Source organism: Bombus affinis, unplaced genomic scaffold, assembly GCF_024516045.1.
Source record: "Bombus affinis isolate iyBomAffi1 unplaced genomic scaffold, iyBomAffi1.2 ctg00000280.1, whole genome shotgun sequence".
Classification (NCBI taxonomy): Eukaryota; Metazoa; Arthropoda; class Insecta; order Hymenoptera; family Apidae; genus Bombus; species Bombus affinis.
This window is the reverse complement of record NW_026108968.1, coordinates 102,501-112,500: the sequence shown is the minus strand read 5'-3', so window position 1 is coordinate 112,500 and position 10,000 is coordinate 102,501. Positions and strand designations below refer to the sequence as shown.

The 10,000-nt window shown below is 46.4% G+C and overlaps 2 non-coding genes and 1 pseudogene across 2 annotated transcripts; all 3 read right to left on the bottom strand.

Moving 5' to 3' along the window:
- Positions 1 to 204, bottom strand: part of LOC126927854 (large subunit ribosomal RNA) — a 2,909-nt pseudogene extending 2,705 nt beyond the window's left edge.
- A 2,036-nt stretch (positions 205 to 2,240) lies between these two features.
- LOC126927858 (5.8S ribosomal RNA) lies at positions 2,241 to 2,395 on the bottom strand. The gene has a single exon (XR_007715979.1). It is a non-coding gene; the product is annotated as a 5.8S ribosomal RNA (ribosomal RNA).
- A 2,088-nt stretch (positions 2,396 to 4,483) lies between these two features.
- On the bottom strand, positions 4,484 to 6,406 carry LOC126927849 (small subunit ribosomal RNA). Its single transcript, XR_007715974.1, has one exon. It is a non-coding gene; the product is annotated as a small subunit ribosomal RNA (ribosomal RNA).
- Positions 6,407 to 10,000: the final 3,594 nt, after the last annotated feature.

The window sequence follows — 10,000 nt, the reverse complement described above, 5'->3', positions numbered from 1 at the left end:
TCAAGATGGACTTGGACGCGGTTCGACGTCACGGGATAAACGGATCCTCCCGAACACTACATTTCCCAACGGCGGAACCGCGGGATTCAGTGCTGGGCTAATTCCTGTTCGCTCGCCGCTACTAAGGAAATCCTTGTTAGTTTCTTTTCCTCCGCTTAGTAATATGCTTAAATTCAGCGGGTAATCTCGCCTACTCTGAGGTCGCTTCAACGTCACGACACGAGACAAAAATGTGATTTTTTTATTCAAAGAAAAAAAAAACACGTTCGTGCCGTGTATGCGCGAACACTTCGAACAAAGCTATGAAACTCCAGTACGAGAGAAGGTGGTATTTTTTTTATCTCTATATGCGAAAATCGCCTCAAAGAGAAAAAAAAATAAAAATTCGAATAGAACGAGAACACTCTTTCCTTCCAGAGAAGCGTTTTAAGCATCGCGCCAAAGTGCCCTTTTCTTCGTACGTCGTATCATGTTCGAGCTAAGACTCACGCCAGACATCCTAAAACGATCGTCGGTGATTTTTAACGCCCGTCCTCAGTCTCTTACAGCCGTTTCTCTACTCTCGACAAATTCCAGCGGTTCCTTGTTTTCTGCCGGCACAGAGATCGAAACGGCAAAGTTTCTTTGCTCTGTACCGACGACGACGAAAACGCACGGGAACGCACGCAAGTGGAAAAGCGAGCGAGACGTACACTGTGGTGTGTTCGGGGACTGGACGACCGTCGACGTTAGGATGCGCGGTCCAGCGATAGACGCCGAAAAGGCATGGGATGACCAACACTCTCTGTTTTTCGAGTACTTGTAGCGCCGAATTGCCTTAAAAAAAATCACACGCGCGCACGACTATCACGTCGTACGCGCGTGTATACCTCGTCTTTAATTAAATCAAAGTTTCACTCCAGCCTCGCCAAAGGGGATCGTCTTCTTCCTCGTCTACGATCTCTTCTCCTGTACGTGTCCAGAGATTCTCTCTGGCATGACGACGACGACCATCCAACGACTTTGTAACGGACTCTCGTGCGCATCTTCGTCAGGTACGGAAACGTTGCGCAACACCTCGAGCTTGGTAAAACACCCGTAGCCGATCATAGACACGCGCTAGTTCGCACACGATTTCTACGATTTCCGACGAACGTGGCTTTGGGCCAGGGCCGGCGGGCAGAGAGATACGCGAACGACGGGGAAAATTCGTCCCGATACAAGTAACGCGTACTCTCCGATCTCCGCGCAACGCCTGGGGATCATCTCCCTAAGTCATCAGCGCTCGAAGAAATCACGTGTGCGTTCCCGGATCTACGGCTCTCTTTCGGGGATAAATTACAAGCACAGAGTATGTTAAACGCAACGACGACCCATCGATGCGACGGTCCTCGTCGTTGTCAGTCGCTCGCGCAGAGTATATCTCTACGCACGAAGAGACGGAGTGGGCATTAGATCCCTGGGGCTATTCGAGTAAAACGTCTTAAGAAAAGACGGTTGTACGGCAAAATTCCGCACCGTTACCAAGTTTACTTTTATCTGAGGCTGTTCTCCTTCTCTCCTCTCTCGACCGAGTTCCCATATTTGCTTTCTCTCAGTCTCGCCAAAATAATATTCATTTAAGACGACGTCGGGGGCGCGGACATCGTGCTCATCGAAAACCTGCAAACGTATGCAAATCTGCTGATATGAAAAAAAAATCGGTCACGAGGACAACACTACGTATATATATATATATACTATATATATAATATATTCGATAACCGACACGAAGCGGTGCATAAGCGGGCGGTCGTACGAAAGGACGACTCACGACGCCGCTAGCACTCACGCAGGTCCGTGACGGTTCTCTCCGCTCTTATTCGTATCCTTCTTCGTGCGCTTCCTCCGACTCTGAAACGTTCTACGTATCGTAAGAACGACGGCGGGTTGTCGAAGGCACCAAGGGACAGAGAGAGACAGAGGTAGAGTTTCGTAGTGTCTCCCGTGAACACGATAGTTTATATATCGAGCATGCGTACGAATTGCACGGTCTCGACACGACCGCGACGAACGCCGACGAGCGTCCAACAATCGCTCGTACGTCGCGTACGTTCTCTCGCGTCCGCTCTTGTTCGTATCCTTCTTCGTGCGCTTCCTCCGACTCTGAAACGTTCTACGTATCGTAAGAACGACGGCGGGTTGTCGAAGGCACCAAGGGACAGAGAGAGACAGATAGAGAGGAACGACACGCAACGCAAGCAGTCTTAGGTTTACGTGAGCAACCCTCAGCCAGGCGTGGTCCAGGAATTGTATCCGTGGACCGCAATGTGCGTTCGAAATGTCGATGTTCATGTGTCCTGCAGTTCACACGTTGACGCGCAATTAGCTGCGTTCTTCATCGACCCACGAGCCAAGTGATCCACCGTTCAGGGTAATCTTTTCATATATTTTTTAAAACTCTTGTACTCCATGTACTCTTAATACTCGGTTCGAGCGAAGCCGAGATCCGACACGACCGACCAACGGGAATCGGACGCGCAGAAGTCGCCGGAAGATCGACGACACGAAAACGTTCGAAAATGAAATCCGACGAACGCGCGAAGATACGCGCGTCCGCCGGCCGGGCGAAAAGTACATTATGATATATAACAACCATCGAGATCGAAGCTCCGTTCGTCAGGAAACGACGGGGATATAACACCCGATTCTGAATCCTCTGTGCAGCACACGATCTCGCGAAGAAATACGCACGGTGGCTAGCCCATATATATATATATGTGTGTGTGTGTATATATAATACGATATGCATTCCTCTCGTCCAATTATTCAAGAAAAAGAGCGTGCGCCTCCATCGTTCGGGTGATGTAAAGATTCGATGGGACTCGCGCGACCCTCGGCCTCGAGCGGTCTTTCCTCCCAATATCCAGAAGCCGAGCTTTGAAAAAACTCTAGCGACGGCACGGGTGTCCGACTCACGACATCGAGGCTTCGAAGTCGGCGATCTCCTCCGAACGGATGGCGATCGCGACGACTCAAAGCGTGAAAAATCGACGAAAGAGAACACATCTCCGTTCAGGTGATTGTTTTTTTTAAAAAATAAAAAAATTCGATGGGACTCGCATCCATCTACCTCGCGCGGTCTTTCTTCCCAATATCCAGAAGCCGAGCTTTGAAAAAACTTCAGCGACGGCACGGGTGTCCGACTCACGACAACGAGGATAGACAGCCTGCGGTCCCCTCTGAACGGGTTATATGCGACGAACTAGACGAAACTTTAGTCGTTCAGGTGGTATAAAAAAAAAAAATTCGATGGGACGCACGCGCAGCCGTCGTCCTCGAGCGGTCTTTCTTCCCAATATCCAGAAGCCGAGCTTTGAAAAAACTCTAGCGACGGCACGGGTGTCCGACTCACGACATCGAGGGTAGACAGCCTGCGGTCCCCTCTGAACCAACTTCGGCTAGACTAGTTACGAATCGTTGCTACGCATCGTCATCATAGTCATCGTCATCATCATCATTATCATAGCGGGCCAACATCCACGCAATGCGTTTTCGTTCTAGGTTACCCGATCCACGAGTATGTTACAAGTGGTTTCGTTATTTCGAACAAAACGACATACGAAGAACACACGCCCTATGGGTAGGAAGCACGTTTCGAGAACGACCGAGAGCGGTGAAAGAGACGAAAGGTCGACGCGCATAAGGTATCCATGGATCTTCGAAGAGAACCTTCGAAGATATGTCGGTATCCTTTCTACATGCGCGACTCGCTACTCGTACTTTCGCTCTCGTCGACTCGTTTTAGTCGCTTCGTTCGATCCCAAAGAGGAGTTTCGATGTCCCGTTGCTAGGAGGAGAGCAAACGCAACACAGACCACGAAACATAGAAGAGAATAGGCGAGCATGATCTCTCCGACACGAGGCACTTTAGAGATTTTGTTATTCGTTTGTACGGTCTCCACGACGCAAAAAAAAAAATACGAGATCGTGGCGGCGGGTCTTTCTGTATACGGCCTCACGCAAGCGCCTCGATCTCATTTCTCTTTACGGGTGGTTTCCATTCGTAATTTTTCGTTCGATATTCGTGTCAAAGTTTAATTTTCGAAAGCTCAAGTTCCCATTTATAGTTTTATTATAAAATCATAATATTCGCAGACGGCGGGTCTTTCTGTGTACGACCTCACGCAGGCGCCTCGAATTCGTTTATGTATGTATATATATATATATATATATATATATGTATCTCTTCATCCCGATGATCGAGAGAGAGTGCCACCTTCTCTTCATATAGTTTCGTAGCTGGAGGGTCGTCTCCTCCTTATGTCTTTTCATCATTTTGCCAACGGAGTAAGCCACGCTCCGGGCGAATTTAACTGTTCTTTGTTAAAGTATATAGCTTGTTGATACGTCGTATATACTTTGGTTCGTCGATATAGGAGGAGTACGGCTCCTTACCGACTTATACAGTTTCGTATTTTTCAAGTGTTCAAGTCAAATTCTTTAAGTTTTTGTGTTATATCGTTAATGATCCTTCCGCAGGTTCACCTACGGAAACCTTGTTACGACTTTTACTTCCTCTAAATGATCAAGTTTGGTCATCTTCCCGGTAACATCGGCAATGCTTATCACATTGGCCGCGCACCAGTCCGAAGACCTCACTAAATCATTCAATCGGTAGTAGCGACGGGCGGTGTGTACAAAGGGCAGGGACGTAATCAACGCGAGCTTATGACTCGCGCTTACTGGGAATTCCTCGTTCATGGGGAATAATTGCAAGCCCCAATCCCTAGCACGAAGGAGGTTCAGCGGGTTACCCGGGCCTTTCGGCCAGGGAAAACACGCTGATTCCTTCAGTGTAGCGCGCGTGCGGCCCAGAACATCTAAGGGCATCACAGACCTGTTATTGCTCAATCTCGTGCGGCTAGAAGCCGCCTGTTCCTCTAAGAAGATTTGTTTGTACGTTGGTAGTAAAAACCCACCGACCGAAGCCGGGGGCCTTCGAGATACCATAAGTTACGTCTATTTAGCAGGCTAGAGTCTCGTTCGTTATCGGAATTAACCAGACAAATCGCTCCACCAACTAAGAACGGCCATGCACCACCACCCACCGAATCAAGAAAGAGCTATCAATCTGTCAATCCTTCCGGTGTCCGGGCCTGGTGAGGTTTCCCGTGTTGAGTCAAATTAAGCCGCAGGCTCCACTCCTGGTGGTGCCCTTCCGTCAATTCCTTTAAGTTTCAGCTTTGCAACCATACTTCCCCCGGAACCCAAAAGCTTTGGTTTCCCGGAAGCTGCCCGCCGAGTCATCGGAGGAACTTCGGCGGATCGCTGGCTGGCATCGTTTATGGTTAGAACTAGGGCGGTATCTGATCGCCTTCGAACCTCTAACTTTCGTTCTTGATTAATGAAAACATTTTTGGCAAATGCTTTCGCTTCTGTCCGTCTTGCGACGATCCAAGAATTTCACCTCTAACGTCGCAATACGAATGCCCCCATCTGTCCCTATTAATCATTACCTCGGGGCTCCGAAAACCAACAAAATAGAACCGAGGTCCTATTCCATTATTCCATGCACACAGTATTCAGGCGAAGGTAGCCTGCTTTAAGCACTCTAATTTGTTCAAAGTAAACGTATCGGCCCACCTCGACACTCAGTGAAGAGCACCGCGATGGGATATTAGTTGGACCGCCCGCGAGGAGCTAAGCCCACCGATAGGACGTACCACATAATGCCAGTTAAACACCGCGAGCGGTGAACCGACACTGTGACACACAGATTCAACTACGAGCTTTTTAACCGCAACAACTTTAATATACGCTATTGGAGCTGGAATTACCGCGGCTGCTGGCACCAGACTTGCCCTCCAATTGGTCCTCGTTAAAGGATTTAAAGTGTACTCATTCCGATTACGGGGCCTCGGATGAGTCCCGTATCGTTATTTTTCGTCACTACCTCCCCGTGCCGGGAGTGGGTAATTTGCGCGCCTGCTGCCTTCCTTGGATGTGGTAGCTGTTTCTCAGGCTCCCTCTCCGGAATCGAACCCTGATTCCCCGTTACCCGTTACAACCATGGTAGGCGCAGAACCTACCATCGACAGTTGATAAGGCAGACATTTGAAAGATGCGTCGCCGGTGCTAGATGACCATGCGATCAGCACAAAGTTATTCAGAGTCACCAAAACAAACGATGGACGGACAGACGAGCCATCCGCCACCGATTGGTTTTGATCTAATAAAAGCATTCCTACCATCTCTGGTCGGAATCTGTTTGCATGTATTAGCTCTAGAATTACCACAGTTATCCAAGTAAATGTAGGTATGATCTAAGAAACCATAACTGATTTAATGAGCCATTCGCGGTTTCACCTTAATGCGGCATGTACTGAGACATGCATGGCTTAATCTTTGAGACAAGCATATGACTACTGGCAGGATCAACCAGGGATCTTATAATATATTCCCAAAAACCAGCATTTTCGTTTAAAAGTTCTCTCTGTGTCGTAGGTGGGACGTAAGCACCGTACGACGAGACTTTTCATTTTATATATATATGTAATATGACTTAGAGAGCAACGTTCCATGGTTCAGTAACAACGTCACTCAGCCACTTTAATTCTCCTCCTCTCTCACCATCATATATCGATACAAAGATTCATACTTCACAGAATTATTTCTGTTTGTAACTTTTCTCCTCCAACTTCTCTCGTAGAATATAACTTAGCGGTAAAGCACGTATACGCATGCTGGACATACCGTAAGAATATTCTTTTATAAGCTTCAACACCTCTGTAGAGACGCGTTACCAGAAGATAACGCACTCTACAGAACGCCAAAAGGACCATCGTGCAGCTACAAATAGCTTACAACCGATGGTCTCTGCAAGAATGGCTACTCCGTAAGTACAAGCACACACGCATCCAACTTTTGTCAAATACGTGCACACAGGTCACCAGCTTCCCGACTAAGGGGAAGCTTGCCACGTTAACGGTCATTACGTCCTAGACTTCGACCCGCGGCGCAGCAGTGTAGAGAAAAAACCAGTACGAGAACGGAGGAACAGTCGAGAAATAGCGTAAAATACACTAAGACTCGAGGAGCGGTGACTGAATTCTCAACCGAGGCCGTAGAATAGCCACGCGCCCAGCGCTGTTCCGACCGAACCGTCCGGCTCGACGCTTCTCTTATAGATACCAAGGGGCCGGCCGGAAGGCCGGCGCCGGTCGGGCTAGCGGCCGCGCGCTTATGGTGCAAAACCTCCGTAGCAACGTACCGTTCGGAAGGGACGCTGGAACTTAGTCGCTCGCACGTTCAATAACTACTATATAAAGGCGATATCCAACCATCGAAATATTTTACCACAAGCATTATTAACATATTATAAATGCATTTTTACCAAAAAATTAATTTTTTTTTTCACCGAAAAATTGCATCAGTAAACATACAGTTTTATCGACTATGGACGAAAAATAACTTTATAATCGATTAAAACACGTTAAAATAACACGAAATATGTAAAAAGATATATACCTTGTAACATTAATTAACGAAAAAATTGCAAAAATATCCCAGTCGTATCAGTCCGACGGAAGCTAATTTTTCAAAAAATTCGACAAAAATGTTTAATCCGATTGTATTTAATAGAGATATAACGATCCCTGTCAAAAAAATTATACCTTATAACGCTTTTTAACGAAATAACTCGAAATAACCATTTCGGACTTTTCGCACCGGCCGAACTTCTTCAAAGTCCCAACGTCCCGTCGCATAGTTCCGTTTCTAGAAAACGTTCCAGCGACCAAATAAACGCTTAATCCCGACGTAAAACGTCGAGATACGTCCATTTGTGCAAAAATATTCCTACCTTGTAACACTTTTAAGCGAGATAACTCGAAAAAACGTGTTCGATACGGAAATTTTTCAAAGTCCCAACGAAAAAATCGAAACTTTGTAGAAGGTCTTGGGGACGACATAAACGCTTAATCCCGACGTAAAACGTCGAGATACGTCGATTTATGCAAAAATATTCCTACCTTGTAACACTTTTAAGCGAGATAACTCGAAAAAACCTTTTCGGTCTTTTCGCACCGGCCGAACTTCTTCAAAGTCCCAACGTCCCGTCGCATAGTTCCGTTTCTAGAAAACGTTCCAGCGACCAAATAAACGCTTAATCCCGACGTAAAACGTCGAGATACGTCCATTTATGCAAAAATATTCCTACCTTGTAACACTTTTAAGCGAGATAACTCGAAAAAACCTTTTCGGTCCTTTCGCACCGGCCGAACTTCTTCAAAGTCCCAACGTCCCGTCGCATAGTTCCGTTTCTAGAAAACGTTCCAGCGACCAAATAAACGCTTAATCCCGACGTAAAACGTCGAGATACGTCCATTTATGCAAATATATTCCCACCTTGTAACACTTTTAAGCGAGATAACTCGAAAAAACCTTTTCGGTCTTTTCGCACCGGCCGAACTTCTTCAAAGTCCCAACGTCCCGTCGCATAGTTCCGTTTCTAGAAAACGTTCCAGCGACCAAATAAACGCTTAATCCCGACGTAAAACGTCGAGATACGTCCATTTATGCAAATATATTCCTACCTTGTAACACTTTTAAGCGAGATAACTCGAAAAAACCTTTTCGGTCTTTTCGCACCGGCCGAACTTCTTCAAAGTAACAACGTCCCGTCGCATAGTTCCGTTTCTAGAAAACGTTCCAGCGACCAAATAAACGCTTAATCCCGACGTAAAACGTCGAGATACGTCCATTTATGCAAATATATTCCTACCTTGTAACACTTTTAAGCGAGATAACTCGAAAAAACCTTTTCGGTCTTTTCGCACCGGCCGAACTTCTTCAAAGTCCCAACGTCCCGTCGCATAGTTCCGTTTCTAGAAAACGTTCCACCGACCAAATAAACGCTTAATCCCGACGTAAAACGTCGAGATACGTCCATTTATGCAAAAATATTCCTACCTTGTAACACTTTTAAGCGAGATAACTCGAAAAAACCTTTTCGGTCTTTTCGCACCGGCCGAACTTCTTCAAAGTCCCAACGTCCCGTCGCATAGTTCCGTTTCTAGAAAACGTTCCAGCGACCAAATAAACGCTTAATCCCGACGTAAAACGTCGAGATACGTCCATTTATGCAAATATATTCCTACCTTGTAACACTTTTAAGCGAGATAACTCGAAAAAACCTTTTCGGTCTTTTCGCACCGGCCGAACTTCTTCAAAGTCCCAACGTCCCGTCGCATAGTTCCGTTTCTAGAAAACGTTCCAGCGACCAAATAAACGCTTAATCCCGACGTAAAACGTCGAGATACGTCCATTTATGCAAATATATTCCTACCTTGTAACACTTTTAAGCGAGATAACTCGAAAAAACCTTTTCGGTCTTTTCGCACCGGCCGAACTTCTTCAAAGTCCCAACGTCCCGTCGCATAGTTCCGTTTCTAGAAAACGTTCCACCGACCAAATAAACGCTTAATCCCGACGTAAAACGTCGAGATACGTCCATTTATGCAAATATATTCCTACCTTGTAACACTTTTAAGCGAGATAACTCGAAAAAACCTTTTCGGTCTTTTCGCACCGGCCGAACTTCTTCAAAGTCCCAACGTCCCGTCGCATAGTTCCGTTTCTAGAAAACGTTCCAGCGACCAAATAAACGCTTAATCCCGACGTAAAACGTCGAGATACGTCCATTTATGCAAAAATATTCCTACCTTGTAACACTTTTAAGCGAGATAACTCGAAAAAACCTTTTCGGTCCTTTCGCACCGGCCGAACTTCTTCAAAGTCCCAACGTCCCGTCGCATAGTTCCGTTTCTAGAAAACGTTCCAGCGACCAAATAAACGCTTAATCCCGACGTAAAACGTCGAGATACGTCCATTTATGCAAATATATTCCTACCTTGTAACACTTTTAAGCGAGATAACTCGAAAAAACCTTTTCGGTCTTTTCGCACCGGCCGAACTTCTTCAAAGTCCCAACGTCCCGTCGCATAGTTCCGTTTCTAGAAAACGTTCCAGCGACCAAATA